Here is a 13,780-nt window from a genome sequence, read left to right on the forward strand (position 1 = left end):
CTTAAGAACCTGGTTCAATCAGATGGCCGCCCAGATTCACACGCAGGATCACTAAAAGGTGCTGGCTCAGTTCACTGCCGTCTGAGCCACCTGGCCACCTTCCACATGTATTGTGTTGGATCTGCAAGCACTGCCGTAGCGATAGGGTGCATACAATATGTGCTGCACGGCAATCCCAGAGGCCTCCTCCTGCCGTATCGGGCTGTCCAAGCGGGTTGTGTGACCATAATTCAGCACACTGGCCAGTGCTGGGTGATGAAGGGGGTGTCCAGGACCAATTCCAACATCACTCGTCCGTAATATGAGCCGTGGTCAATAATCCGACTTATATCACCGAGTTCATAGCACAGCGCAACCCGTCAACTGCACCCCTGCTCCACCCACTGTATGGTGTACAGACATGTAACTAAACTATGCATTCAGCTAGAACATGGCAAATATTGACACTGCACAGCAATATGGGAGCACCAATAGGATACAGGCCAACAGAAGGCACTTGCAATGCAATGCACTACAGCACAATAGGGGCAGAATGTTGCCGTGGTGTAATGGTTAGCACACTTGACTTTGTAATCCAAAGGTCGATGGGTCAACCTTCCAACAGATACGTTGAAACAATCCGCAAATGTCTTGATTCTCCCTGCCTCTGTCCACCAAGCAGTATGATTTGGTATGCCACAGTTAGTCAATTGGCAGATTGTGTGTGGTAGGGTAAAGTGGGGGTACTTCCATTTATATATTCTTGGTTCTTTCGGTAAAGTCACGTAGAAGGGAAACAATAAAATAATAAAAACATAAAACAATAAAATTATCACGACGTTTCGACTGCAACACAAGCAATCATCATCAGGTGTGAAAACCACAGCAAGAAAATTAGAAAAAAAGTGGCGGTTTTTAAAATATATTTTTTATTAACGTTCGCACCACGGATAGAGATTTGACAGTTTGTTCAGATGGACGAGTCCATCTATGTTCGGAAAAGAGGAGGGGGGAGACGAAAAATAATGGATGCGGTCTGAAAGCCACCGTAAGCGTGTTCAATCAATTAAGACCCGAAATGGTTTATCAACTCCTTCCAATGTTTGCTCAGCCAGAATCCATCTTCTCGGTTGAAATTGTCTCTGTGTTTGTATATGTATATGTGGATAGCCTCATGAACGAATCTCTCGTGGTAGCCATTATTTTTCGTCTCCCCCCTCCTCTTTTCCGAACATAGATGGACTCGTCCATCTGAATAACTGTCAAATCGCTATCTGTGGTGCTAACGTAAAAAAAACGCCACTTTTTTTCAAATTTTCTTGTTGTGGTTTTCACACCTGATTATGATTGCTTGTGTTGCAGTCGAAACGTCGTGAGAATTTTATTGTTTTATATTTTTATTATTTTATTGTTTCCCTTCTACGTGACTTTACCGAAAGAACCAAGAATATGAATCCCTGCAGTCACGAAAGCTTTAAATAAAAATTTGTACTTCCATATCTTTAAATATGTCTGGCTAGTATGGAAGAGTAGACCAAATACCCTCCATAGGGGCTCTTTAGAGCTTTCACTAGTGGGGGCCCTTCTCACAGCAGTGTGAGGAGCAAGTAATGCCAGGGTTGCACCTTTGCCTTTTATAATAGGGGTGAAATGATTCATACGCATACCTAAGCTTACAATGCATGCATTGGGAAGCTTTTGAAGGAAGCAATATGTTTTTTTAAAATTATGTGCTCTTTGTAATAGTTATACAGTAATAGTTGCTAATTACTCCTGCAGGGTATAGACTCACTACCATTTATCACAGCATTTAAAAAGAATAGATAATTTTTTTTTTATCAAATCGTGACTCACAATTAATCAAATAACAAATTAATCAAGGTGAATTGTCCCTCTCCTACAGCATATGCAAAGCTACATGTATCCGCCAATGTATGTGACAATTACATTGAAGAACCCATTTGTCATTTCATAGCTGGATGAAGGGCTCTGCATACTTCATGCGGATCAGTGACGGTTGGTGAGGGAGGGGCCGAGGACCGGTTCAGATCTCACTCATCACTGATGTTTAGCCGTGGTCGGGAATCAAACTCAGGTTGCCGGGCGCATAGCGCAGTGCGCTAACCATCGCGCCGCCGCTCAACCCCCCGACGATTGAGCCATCAGCATTACATGAGCTGACGATGTTACCTGTTAAAACATTGTCAGCAACAAAGCAACCTTTCAGGGGTGCACAGGTTTTACCGTGAGGGATTCAACGTGTATTGTGTAAAATATACGGGTGCAAAACAAGACTAAAGTGCGTCTCATTGTTCATAGTTTATATAACTACTTAAAAAGAAATCTGCACGGTGGGGTTTCTTTTTTTGTTTAAAGATGAGCATACCATTGATCCCACAGAGGCAGCAAAAGAATCGGTCTCTTAAAACCGGACGGTAAGTCATGCTAATTCCAGGCAGCTGGGAAAGTGGCGTCAGCCAGACAGTTTCCAAAAAGCCCTCAAGCGGCCTCATGACCCAATGCCACACCTACAACACCAACCTCCTGCTGGCCAGCGGGAGGTTCTGGCGGGAGTCGTGGGTGTTGTGCAGAAGCTGCGTGAGATGTATTGTACGCACGCGCCGTGGCGTTGTAAAGGCTCTTCCGCATGGGGGAAGGTTTCCTGGAGGGAAACGTGGGAGCAAAGGGCTCGTCTCAGCAGTAAGAGGTAAAGGTGCAGCCCTGCAATGTATTGCTTATGCCACTGCTGGCAGATGCGCCTTCACTAGAAGGAGCTCTAGAAATGTTTGGCCTACTCTTCCACATTGAGGTGGAAGTTCCCACCCTTTACTGATATACAGAGTGATAGAGATTTCGAAACTCACGTGTTATTTCTGAATTGTACCCAACCAGGTCTTGCTTCAATGCCCCTTCATCGAGTCTGCCTATGTGTACTGTTGGTCCCTTCTTGATAAACACTTCAGTACAGGGCTGATGCAAACAAAGAAATGTGCACACACACACATCCCTACGCGCATGGTGCATAATTTATGCCATCAAACGAGTTACACCGGATAAAGGGCAATTGAGCTGCTGGTCAAAAGAACAAACCGTGATTGGCCAGGGTTGTGGTTGTTGCCAGTGGACAGGGCCATAAAGTGCCTGCAGCCTAAAACTCTGGAATCAGATTAAGTGACCCCACGTGCAGGTTTGTATGCAATTGGATCATCGCGATACGGCGAAACTTCGATATATCGTACGATGTAAGATCCACGATTATCGTCTCGTCTGTTTTGCAAAATATTGTCATATCATAATTATCCTTGCTCATTAAAATGTATGTAATAAATATATATTAAAACATAGCCTTTGTTCAACGAATGCTTTGACGAAACTGACTGTACTTTCACTGCATGTCGATTAAGTGACGTCATATTTTATTTTACTGTCAGCAAGTGCGTCATAAGCATTACAGATTGTAAAGCTGAAACATTTGACCACGTTTCACCAGGCTGGTCAGTGCGGCTTGGTGAAGGTGGCAGGAGAAAAGAACAACAATTCCCTCTACTGCCCACAATGCCGACTGCATCTGTGCTGTACATTGGCGGTGGCCCAGTCAAGCAATGTCCAGGCTGTGTAATTTTGTCATCTGACCATCAGCCATGTATAATTCGCAATCCAAAATGTCACGTGCATTTATATTAATGTCGCGTGTGAAGAAAATATATATGAGTGCACCTTTTATCTTCATGTACAAACATACTGCACCGATTCCCCCTAATTACAGTGCATACCGAATCCACATGCTGCTTTAGCGGCTGACATGCAGACGTGCACCCTCACATGCAGACACGCACATACCGCAACATGAAAAGATGCTCTTAAATCAGCCTCGGAATCTAAGATCGCATTACCCGAGCAAAAAAAAAGGGGACACGGGCCCGCATTTGATGTGGAGCGCTGCGAGATTTTATTTCAACCTCAAAAGTTTACTGCAGGTGTGCGTAACACGAACGTTTCGGTGCTTTTGAAAGTAAAGTCAAAAGGGTAGAAGGGGGTGCAGCCCTGCAATTGAATCGATTGGCGGTAGCCCGGGTCACCGCAAAATATTGGTAGGCCGGGCATAGTTTAAGTTTTTATTTTTTCTGGGAGCATCGCTGGTACCACCGCCCTGTCCTGCCGGAGGGCGACGCTGGGAGCGATGATGAGGACGACGATGTCGATCCCGCCAGCACGACCGTGACCGCCGGCCGTACCGAGAGAGTGCCTGGTGCGCCCTTGCCTCCAAGTGGTCTCGCTCCCAAAGACAAGGAGGGTGGCCACCCCCTTAAGAAGCAGAACGTGCTGGGGAATGACCAGACCAGCAGCATCCTAATGTACTTTCAAAACAAGCAATAAACAGCCGTTGCCACGCACAAATCCCCAGCAGCCCCCCTTTTTTACGGGTGTTTTGCGTGTGTTTTTTATTTTCATATTTGGCGTGCGTATCGGGCTCAGTGACATCTCCCGTCTTCATAGGCCTTCTGGTTTCGGAGTTATGGAGGTTTTGGCACTCCCCGGGTCACCGCCAATGGATTAAATTGCTCGCTCGTGCCACCGCTGGCGGGGAAGGGCCTCCACTGGAAGGTAACTCTGTGATTTCAGTTTCAGTTTTCAGTTTATGTATTTTGGTATATCCCTGTGAGCCATTCGGCTCTTGAATACATCCCCTCGGGCGGATATTTTGGCCTCGACTTCCACGCTGGCCAAACGACTTAAAAGACATGGGGAGTACCCAGCACTGTAGCCGACCTGCCATACGTCTTACCGTGGTGTAGCAACATTGGATTCTCAGTCCAGTGTGCCAATCGTTATAAGACAGCAGCAGCAGCAACAGCAGCATCCCTGGTGGCTACGGTTTGGCCTCAAAATAGCGAAGGTGGTGTTCTTTGGAGAGGCTGACCCTTGCGATAGGAATGTGGAATTTCCATCACCAACGAGGATAGTGGGAGCCGCGGTTTACAAACTGTGTTGAGAGCCTGGCGACCTGAATGTTATTCCTGGCCACGGCTAACCTTGGGTGTATAATATCATAATTTATATACATTATAAAAAAAAATTCCGGGAGGGTCATGCATTGGGATGTTTGGGTCCTGCAGCAATCACATTGCACTGTGTCCTTAGCTATGGGAGACTAGACAACCCGAAGGAAACCCATGCAGAAACAGGGGAGCATATATAAACTCCACACAGAATGAGCCACATTAAACAGTCACCTTCGCTCACTAGTTTACGCTCCTCACTCAAAACTCACTTATTTTTCCTAGCTCACTCCACGATCCCTTAATCCCCCCCTCATAACCACCACCCTTACAGTTCCCTCTCAGTGCCTGATTAAGCTTGTGCAAGGCGACTATAGCATATGTTATAAAGGGGCCCTAAATCAAACAAAACACATACATATTAAAACACAGATTTTTTTTTTACTTGCATCGTGACGTAATTGTATTTTTTCATTTGCTATACAGCCAGATAATACGACAAATCGCTAGCCTTAAACACCCAGTCGTTCATAAAAGTTGAAGGCGGTATAGTACTATAGTAATAGAGCAAGTGCAGAATCACTGAAGCGGAATTGATAGCTTGAAAACATTTAGCGCGGGGCCCTTGAAAGTGCGGGGCCCGCAGCACGTGTAGCTACTTTTGCTACGAGGATCATCCGGCACTATTCCCTCTTTAAATTCTCATTATATGGCTATCACTAATTCCACATTCCTTCAATCCATTCATCATCATCATCATTTATGTCATACATTTCACTTTCACCGAATTCACGCATCACAGATTCGCCCATTGCTTCCTCTCATCTATTTCTTTCACCTCATCTCCACCATTACATTCATATGTAGCATTCTTAATTCTGTGTAAAACGCCTTCGTTAAGGCGGCATATAAATTACGTTAAGATCGGATAAGGTATTTTCATGCTATGAGGCATGGTGTTACCACTGCCCCACCCTGCATCAGTGGCAAGTAATATTTGAACATATCCGACGTATACATGTATATCCGTACACACAAAGTATATATATAGAGTACAGTAATTGTTTATATAAAATTGTGTCATTGTGGAATCTCTGATTCTCATTTTTAGTGCCCGTGGATCAAAGAGGCATTCTTACCCATTGCCAAACTCCTCCGGGTCATGCAGAATTCCCCCCCCCCCAATGTATTTGTTGGATGTTCTTTAGTTTATAAACATTTACATGCTACGGGATATATCGCACCGTGCATAGCACCGCATACAGAGGAGTGAAGCAGTGGTGTAGTGTATGCACGGTATGTATGTTGAACTTCTTCTGTTTCGTGATTCGTGCTGAGCACACTGCAGCATGAACCCGCTGGTGATCTGCGTCATATTCTATTCTATCCTGACACCCCGTTCATGAACCCCAGTGTGGTGAAGTACGATCAAGCAAACCTCATGACCGACGCGGCATGGGGAGGCCTACGCTCAGCAGTGGATTGAGAAGAACTGTACATTATTCAATTCGTTCATATTTCTAACGGATATCTGCACTGTCCTGGCCTCTTCTGTGCAGGGAGGCAGTTTGTTTGTGTGTCTCTCTCTGCTTCCAGTGTGAAATCCAATTAGATTGTTGTTGTTTTTGTTGCAAAAGAGGTTGCCAGGTCTGAATTTTGAACCGAACGATGCCTCCTCCATCATCAGGGGAGCTGCGAGAAGCTTCACTCGGGTGGGGCACATAAACATTCCAGGGTGGAGGCATTTGAGAGGCTCGCATAGCAAGATCAAGGCCATAAGCAGAGGGAGCGGTAGAGGGGGCAAGCAGGCATAGGCTACTCCAAATATTTTAATAGTAGGGGGTGCACCACCTGATGGCTATAATTTATGGGACTTCAGAGAATACCATATAAAGGGGGCGTATTGAAGGAGCGGGTTGCCAATCATACGCAAGTGATTGCAGTCACGTGGCTTTCTCAAATGAATCTTGCCCTGCCGAAGTGCAAATGCTCAAGTGTTGCGCCGACAACTTTCCGTCGAAATGAAATCGATTGGTTTATTAAGCAGCATTGTGTCTGTAAGCGCATTGCGTTGTTGGCTGGGTGATCTTCGAAAAAAAGTTTAGGCTGCATAGCTTCCATTGCCACTGTTTTAAATCAAAAACAGACGCTCCTGTTGAAGAAAAAAAAAAGCCTCCCTCCACAAAAACTACTGATTTACTGCCAAACGATCAGGATTCCAGCATGGACGCAGCCATGGTGTAAAATCGCACGTGTGGCTGCCCCGAATGCAGCTTTGGAATATCTTACTTTTGTCTAAAATATGTGTGATTTATACGGCACCTGGTCGTGCTTTGTGCCCACACACAAGGGGAGTGCTCCCATATGTCGGCATTCTATGACAGCTCTATGTACAATGCTAAATGGTCCCGTGCTCTGTATGGTCCGCAATACTATACGATGTGGATTTACATATGTAGCGTCTAAATGTGACCGCATATCTCTCTCGCGTTGTGTCTGCACCGAATGCAGTCTATGCAGAGCCGACGTTTTGGCTCCTGCAGCCGTGCGGCACATTTTTTTATGGAATTGCCAAACTGCCATCTGCGAAATGATGCAAAAAGTAGGCCATTTTGTGCCTGCATCATTGCCTAAATCCCAAGCGGTGCAGCTTGAAGTGTGACGAAATTAAGTGCCCCCATAAATGGCCGTGCACTCTTTCAAGTCATTCTCGAATAACAGGTTGTTATATCATCATAATAACAACCAAGGAAAATGTATAACATTATTACTTCCCTTTATTTACCCATTAAATCCTCATTGGTTCTTAAGCTTCTCTTTCAAGAGTGTAATGCAATGGAATGTTTTTCAGATTCCATTAATGGATATTTCACATAAAAAGCTGACAAACTTTCGGTTGGTAAAATAAAGGCTGCTGAATTTGAATTGGTATCGGAATTCCTGCTTCAAAGAGGGAACAGTTTTTGTGGTACATATATCTCTTTGCAGGAAGATCCTGTGCTCTGTCTATGCGACACATTTGGTAAATGGTCCATTTGTCAGTTTCTTAACAATATCATTTAGATTCATGAGGCAGGTAGAGAGCTGCTTCCATAGAGTCTCCACGATCCCATAGCACTTCACCATGGGGGAGGCCAACACAGCACCTGCAAATAGGTCACTGACGATCATAATTCTTGGACAGACATTTTAGCAGAGCGTGCCAAAACTATAATCGTTCCAGCCAACCTGTGATATATTCGCAGTCAATTTTCCACTGTATTAGCATACAGTTTATGTAATAAAACTCCATAGGAGCCAGATTTTTGTTGGCAGGCAGGTTAAAAAAAAAGGCAAATCGTAACAGAGGTTCTCTTTAAGTTCCGCGAGTGGTGTTCACGCCTCCAAAACCCACTTCAAACGAGCAGAATAAATGCAAATTTTAAAAAATCAGTTCTGCGGTGTGAACATCAGGCGAGGCGACACCATGAGTCGGTGACCACACGTCTTTTCTGGAGCCCCTGCCAGCTGGTCTCAGGCAGGGGTGTTTGGGAGCATCCTTTTAAATCCCAGTTGGAGTGTTCACATTGACACTCGAGTAGAGTGATAGTCTGGGTTTAAGTGAGAAGGACAACACCTGCGTGGCTTTGCTGCCCTGCCAACATGGCCAGATTCCACACGGTTAACAAACCGATTGTTGTTTTGTTTTTAAGGGAGGGATGGATTTTTTTCTGCTGCTGCTGCTGCTGCGTATGTTGAAAACACCATAGGGTGGAAGCAACAGCGTTCAGGCTCTGATTTTCCTTGAAAAATAGATGAGGCCGAGCTTTTAAGGTTCCGCGATTAGGCAAAAGGCAGAGAGAGAGAGGGAATAGAAGGTCAAGCTGGGGTCACGGATTAAATGGATAAGTACCTTTTTTTCTCCCTTTTTGTGGAGCTTATGGGAATGAAAACTCCCTCTAAGCCATGGGGAATCCTTTAGATTCCTAGGGCCCGTGGAAAGACAGACCGGAGATTAACTATTGCAAATTATAGCACACACCCTTTATTGTAAAACACTAGGCACATGGCTGTCTGTGCTCGTAGGAAACATACTAAGTTGGGAGTTCAGTAGTTCTCATAACGTTTTCATTATTTTGCCATTTCATGTAGACTGTTGAAATGAAGTTGGCTGGATAGGCCTGTGGTTAGACCACTTAACTTCAAATTGGAAGGTTGTGATTTTAAATCCCGAGCAGAGATTGACTTGGCCCATCAAACTGCGACGGCTGGTAGAACGAGCACTACTTTGTTCTTTCGGTAAAGTGACTTTACCGAAAGTACCACGAATATGAATCCCTGCAGTCACGAAAGCATTAAATCAAAAATTGAGTACTACTTTGTAATAGGTCAACAGCAGTCATCTATCCCACGGATCATCTGGCCCCTGTCATAGAAATGTGGATTTCTTTTAAAGACTGGATTAAGGAGGGCAGCCAAAAGAGATGAGCAATGCAAACCATAAGAGTATTTCTTAAAAGAAGCATCCGACACCAAACTCTTGCCTAATAAATGAAACAAAAAATTTAAGGTAACCGTTGACCACTAAGCACCCTGCCTTATCATTGCCTATGCCACGTAGAATAATAAAAATACAAATCTAGCAAAGCAGGCCATTAAAGAAACCTACACTGCAACTTGTAGACACACACAAACCTGGCAACACGCATGCATGAAGCTCTTAATGCACGCGCAGCCTCCATCTGTTGCTCACCTTCACGCCTGCTGCCAATGATGCAAGGCTGTAGCGTGATTTTGTTAAAAGAAGTGGGGGGGAGGCGTATTAGATGTTAAACAAACATTAAACACATATTGTTGAACAATATGACTTGGTTTCGCCTATTGTGCACTGCGTCCTAACTACTCAGCTCATAACTTTCTGACGGCGCCCCTTCTGAACATCTGTGAAAAAGAGCTTGATAGCTTATCCGATTCCTCCAGTGTAAATTAAAGATTCTGATTCAGAAAAAAAGGATGCGCCAACATTTTCTTAGATGGGGGGCGGGGTGAGAGTTCTGCGGTGAAGGGGGGGGGGGGTCTTAGCCCATCCAGAGCCCCCCTGCTCTCTACACGCATGACCAAGGCTGTTTCCCATGTTGAGATACACGTTTATCATTTATATTTGAACGAGCAGCATCCTCGTACCAGCGGCTTTTGGCTAAACGTCGAACAAACACGGTCGCCGCATTGCGCGCACTTTCAGATGCGCTTCTGCGGCCGTCTGGAACCCTCTTTCTTTTGTTATTAGGAAGCCACTGGATATGAGCACTTTTAAATCCAGTTTGAAAAGAATTTCTTCACAACTGCTTTTTGTGTTTAGTTTGCTGTCTTTCTCTCCCTCACCTCCGATGAGCACGGTTGGTTACGTACGGTTGCGAAATTAGTTCAACATACAATTTCGCGCAAAAATCTCAACCAAGCGCCGCCCCCCATCCCCCCCCAATAAATTTCAAGGCGTCAAAACTGGAGGCGCCATCGCGAGTTTTGGCATTGTCGAGTTTGAAGGCTTTTGTTTAGTTTCCGTGGAATGCCTGCAAAAAAAAAGTGTTTACGGACACAGGAACGCGCATCAGGCTAATGTCAACAACGCCGTCTCCCTTTACGAGCAAGATCCGTTCAAACGTCGCGTTGGCAGGACCAGTGGCTTCGACACCTGTGTGAAACACCAGGCGTAGATAGGTGGTGACACACTAAGACAAAGATCCCAGCCGTGTGGCGTTAACAGACTGTTGGGGCAAAGTGCTGTTCGCGAGTAGCACCTAATGAAGGCCCGTGTGTGGCCAGCACCACGCCCGGCCGACTTTGTCTCCCCAGTGGCGATGTTTCCACACCACACCAGGTTACTCATTTGTGGACGGGATGCCCGGGACCGGTTCAGAGAATCGTCACCGACGTTGGCCGTGAGCGCGAACCGAACTCGGGTCGCCGAGCACGATGCGCAGTGCGCTAACCCACTTGCGCTACGACTCCCCCCCACGAGCTAGGTGACACACAGACGCAGTAGCAACCGCTCAAAGTAATGCTGCCCATTTGGCTCGCAGAGACTCCAGCTGTCATTCAGAGTCCCTTCAGTCCCCCTCCCCCTCCCTCGCCTTTCATCGTCACGAGGACCACTCAGATCTGCCCCGGCGTGCATCGCCACTCCGCTGCGCGCCGAGGCACTTTGCTCAGCTGGGAGAGCCACGGAGAGGCGCATTATTATTTTTGTTAGTTTTTTTTATTTGGTAGAGCCCTGTGAGCCATTCGGCTCTTGAATTTACGGGCTGATTGTGCGCCGCACATACGCGCAGCATTCAGTCGTGCGGGCAGGACCACCTCGGTGTTTGCATACGCCTCTCCCAGCCACCGCCACCCTCCCCACCGCCTGTTCACTCACTATCCTTCAGCCAGCGTTCTCCACCACAGTTGCTGCATTCCATGCACTTGTTTGGGGGTCGGCTGTGCTACCGACGAAGTGATTTATTGGGCCCCCGTTGCTGTAAAAAAAAAGTGAGAATTGTTTGGATACCGTGTGCGTAAATGTTTACTAGAGCATTGTTACAGCCTTTACACGTGTACACAGTTGAATATACGATCTTCTTCTGTCTGTCTGTCCGATGATAAATAATAAATGCCATTGTTTATGCAGGAAAGTCTCAACTGAGTCTCAAGACTCCTTTTCAGGAGGATCCCGTATTGCGATGACTGGCTTCATGTGGGAGGGAAACCAGAGTGCCTGGAGAATAACCCGCTTGTAAAAGTGGGAAACACTCAAAGCTCCACACAGATGGGTCTAATAATCCATCACGGTGCTGCCATTTTTGAGCCACCAACCAGTGCAGGCCTACACCAACGAGTGTGGATTTCGCAGGCAGTCTCTCATTCAAGTACTGGACTGACCAGGCTCACACCTGCTTGGCTTCCAATATCTGACGACATCAGGGACAGTCAAATATGTTGCATTCTGAGGCAATATGGAAATTTTAAACATGTCTATTGCATGCATTGAAGCGGATTTTGCCTCAAGCATATGGACTATTTTTGAACGAACTTGATCAAAGACAGGTGCCATCTAGTAAGAAATAATAATAGTGCCTACACAGCAATGGTCTAATACAGTAATAGAGTGTGGGGCTCTCATCCAACAGTGGATTGGCCAGAGTTGTAAATGCACATCACAGAATAATATCTCTATCTCATGCGAGAGACAGTGTAATCGTTCACCTATATACAGTACACTGCCCGTGCATTGCAGTTATGGAGAGCCTCATTCTCATCAAGAAGCATTTTGTCAACTCTTCTGCAATGTGCATGTGTATCTGGGCAAGTGCTCTTTTCCCACATTTTACTCTTTCTGCACAAGTAGTCAATCAATTGGTAGGGTATCGCGTACATCCAGTTTAGAGCGCGATCTCGTGAGATCACCAATGCTAAGCTAAGCAGGTTTGAGTCTGGCTAGCGATTGTTTGGATGATCACTATGTACAAAGCAGGTGCTGTAGACTGTTTTTTTTTGGGGGGGGGTGATTATGTTATCAGCAGAGGGCAGCTCCAACGTCCATATTCCCTGCCTTTTACCAACCTGCACTGATCAGTGTGGTAAAGCATTATTTAATAACCTCCACAAACTACATGGCTTGCGGAGGCCCTTATCCAGCAGTGAACAAAAGGAATCTACACGTACACCTGCTTTACTGCTCGATGACAGAGGCAACAGTGGCCAATTTATATTAAAGTGGCAAGTACCCCCTATCTTCTGGTTATTCGTAAAAGGGCATTACCAATAACATCTTATAAGACGTCAGTATTTTTGTAGCATGCTTGACGACTCCCAACAAGGTGAAACCAGCCCAGGCCTTTCTCACTCTTTGGTTCTTTCGGTAAAGTCACGTAGGTATACAATAAAATAAAGATCAGACCTTTCTTGTTTAAACGAATTCTGCTGGTTAATGTAAGTCGGAAAGGTCAATAGGCTGATAGACTAACTATATATAGTGTATGATTCCTTGGAGATACAGAACAGATGATTTACTTTAGTGGTTCAATTAATGTGTTTAGGTTCTCAACCATCTTGACTTAGAATCAAACCCAGGTATCTGTGGGTGCTGAGTGTAATCATAGAGCATCAGAGTCAGTACCCTACTAGATGACACGAGTTTAACTCCTCCTGCACAACACCGTCCAGGCTACGTGGATTTGTGCCAAACCTGGTGGCTCTAAACATACAACATTTTTTGGGGACCACCTACTCAATGATTTTCAAACGACGTGCAAATGTGTGTAAATAGCACACATCATATGTGCATGTGAAAAACACTTCAGAATTTCCTGAAGAAGGACATTGTGGTCTTCTTGTCATAGATCACCATCGAACATTAACATTTGAGCGAATGTGACATTTCAATGGATAAACTCCTGGTGAGAAATACGTTGAGAATAAAGACACAGTATAACGATATGGCAGAATATACGTAGGCAACAGAGGCGCAGTGAGAATAGATGCAGAAAAGAGATATAGATGTATAGACGAAACGTGCTTACAATATATATAAATGCCAGTGAGATTGCGAGAGATGCAAACGGGAGATGCATACAGATGGGAGAAGAGCAATGTGGAGAGCATCGATATACGTCGTGAGATCTATTTATAAAATGGAGATGTAGTGGTCGTAGACAATGAGATAACACGAACGTCGAAGATGTACTCAGCGAATGCAAGCATGTGTTGCTCATCGGTTTCTTTTTCATCTTCTCTCCCCAAAAAATATGAGGCCATTGAGCCTTTGCCGACTCGACTTACACCTT

General features: G+C 45.3%; 1 long non-coding RNA gene across 1 annotated transcript in view; it reads left to right on the top strand.

The window, feature by feature from the left end:
• The window catches only part of LOC116939051 (uncharacterized), a 123,099-nt gene that overhangs the window by 35,012 nt on the left and 74,307 nt on the right, over positions 1-13,780 (top strand). The window lies entirely within an intron of this gene.

The sequence above is a fragment of the Petromyzon marinus genome, chromosome 5, assembly GCF_048934315.1.
Source record: "Petromyzon marinus isolate PM22_M1 ecotype Great Lakes invasive population chromosome 5, UKy_Petmar_22M1.pri1.0, whole genome shotgun sequence".
Classification (NCBI taxonomy): Eukaryota; Metazoa; Chordata; class Hyperoartia; order Petromyzontiformes; family Petromyzontidae; genus Petromyzon; species Petromyzon marinus.